This window comes from Palaemon carinicauda, chromosome 34, assembly GCF_036898095.1.
Source record: "Palaemon carinicauda isolate YSFRI2023 chromosome 34, ASM3689809v2, whole genome shotgun sequence".
NCBI classification, from domain to species: domain Eukaryota; kingdom Metazoa; phylum Arthropoda; class Malacostraca; order Decapoda; family Palaemonidae; genus Palaemon; species Palaemon carinicauda.
Genome location: NC_090758.1, coordinates 78,881,436 through 78,883,935, shown reverse-complemented (window position 1 = coordinate 78,883,935; position 2,500 = coordinate 78,881,436). Strand labels below are relative to the sequence as shown.

Sequence of the window (2,500 nt, the reverse complement as noted above, 5' to 3'; positions counted from 1 at the left end):
AAGTCTTTACAGCACTCCTTTTGGTTCCTAGATGCAACTACTTTTTAGCTTTCTGCTGGACTTCCCAGAATTTCTATCTTGATTTTTACAGTATTCCTTTTAGCTGATTGAATGGCCAGATAGCACTCCAATGGATTCCTCTCTGGTTACGGCTCATTTTTCCTTTACCTACAAATACGCCGAATAGTCTGGTCTACCCTCTACATATTCTCCTTTTTCTCATACTCCTGACAACACTTTGATAAGCATAAAATTCTTCTTCACTTAAGAGGTTAGTTACTGCACTGTAAATGTTCAGTGGCTACTTTCCTCTTGGTAAGGGTAGAAGAGACTCTTCTAGGAGAAGGGTACTCCAAAATCAAACCATTTTCCCCCAGTCTCGGGTATTGCCATAGCCTCTGCACCATGGTCTTCCACTGTCTTGGGTTAGAGTTCACTTTCTTGAGGGTACACTCAGGTATACTATTCTGTTTCCTTATTTTCTTTTCTCACTGGAATATTTTCTCTATTGTAGCCCAATCAAAGTCTAATGTGAATTTGTAATAGTATACCATGAAATTATTTCCGTTTTCTTTAAAGCGTGACACACAAAATAAATAACACACACGCTATCGTATCGATATACAGATAATAATAATAATAACAACAACAACAACAACAACAACAACATCTGATTCCCTACCATCCAAGACTTCACTCGCATCCAGCATACTTTACGTCATATTCCACATATTATAACCTGCTGTTTCATCATTTCTTATTTTCTTCATCATCACACTGCATTGACAAAATACATCTTAAGCTTCCCTCACACTTGAGAGAATTAAATCGAGCCATTTCATCAATAAATATTTCGGGGAAATTTCATGTCAGGATTTTGGTTCGTTGAATTGCAAACAGATTATCCTTTCCAATTTTCCCACTATTATTTGAAGCTATGCTGATATTTATGGAGAGAGAGAGAGAGAGAGAGAGAGAGAGAGAGAGAGAGAGAGAGAGAGAGAGAGAGAAGATAATAAAATATGAAATGCATTTAGTTTTATAGAATTTTTGTATGTAATTATACCATCAAATCCTTCATCTTCGAATCATGTTATCTTATTATTATTATTATTATTATTTGCTAACCACAACCCTAATTGGAAAAGCAGGATGCTATAAGGCCAGGGGGTCCCAACAGGGAAAATAGCCAAGTGAGGAAAGGAAACAAGAAAAAAAAAATTAATAATCCTTGCATACCTTAGTTCTGGGACTGTCTTCCATCCATTTCCAATCTTTGGATTTCTCTTCTATCTTCTGTTTTCCCTTTTATAATTAACCCATTATCTTTCATGTAGATGATATATCCAAAACTCATTGTCTAACCTAGGTTAGGTTAGGAATTTCCTTGTTTTGCTCACTTATTGGAATAAAACGAGTAGATATATGGTTTAAGCTATGGAATTCTCTTTATGCCTCTGTTTTCCCTTATTCTTATAATAAACCTATTACCTTTCAGGTAGATTATTCAAAACTGATTGTCTAACCTAGGTTAGGTTAAGTTTTTCCTTGTTTAACTCACTTATTGGGGTAATACGAGTAGTTCTATGGTTTGAGCTTAAGCTTGGTTAGGTTAAGCTGTCTTAAAGAAGCTTTTTTTTCAACATTTTTCAAAAATATCTCTCAGGTTGAACATTTCGTATTGCTTCTGGCAAGGCAATTACCGTTGCCATAATTAATTTTTACCGTCAGGGTACAGCTTCCATTTCATTATTTTCCTAAAGAATTCTCTCTTATTAAATCATAATAAACTTTAATTTTATTCATACATTTCAAAATATGTTTTATTATCTCACCAGCTCATAATCTGTAAACCACAGATTCCACCATTTTTTATCAACATAGTATAACTTAGTATTCCGGGCAAAATAAGCCCCGCCCCCTGATGACATCATAGCCAATCACGTTAGTAGCTGTCACATGATTGGCTATGACATCATCAAGGGGTGGAGCTTATCTCGCCTGGAATATCTGCAACGACTATACACGTCAGTAGTTTCTGCCATCTTACCTCAATTTCTTTACTTCTTATCTTTTCTAACCATTTAAATCATTTAACTTCTCAGACTCTTTACAACCTCAAGTTTGTGAAAGGCTGGTGCTACTATTTATATCTTCCCATCTTCATTCTCTCTACATGTCTAAACCATCATATTAATATGTGGCATCTTACGTGTTCTGAACAGATCAACCAATTGAGATATCTCTCCTCAGATTCTTGAGTCCTTCCTTGAGTTCAAGACACTGATACCACTAGTTGTTCTTTTTCGTATATTCTTTCTTCATGTCCAGACCGTTTCATTAGTTTACGACATATTCTCTGGAAATTCTTCTTAACCAAGTTAAATTCATATCTCTCTCTTTCCAAGTTAATGAGTCCTTTCTAAAGTTTGAGTCACTGTTATTATCACTAATAGTCCTTTTTTTGTTCCTCCTACATGGCCGGACCATTTCATCAATT

At 35.3% G+C, this 2,500-nt stretch overlaps 1 protein-coding gene across 4 annotated transcripts in view; it reads left to right on the top strand.

The window, feature by feature from the left end:
- Window positions 1-2,500, top strand: part of LOC137626504 (secretin receptor-like) — a 73,680-nt gene that overhangs the window by 16,340 nt on the left and 54,840 nt on the right. The gene's annotated exons all lie outside the window — the stretch shown is intronic.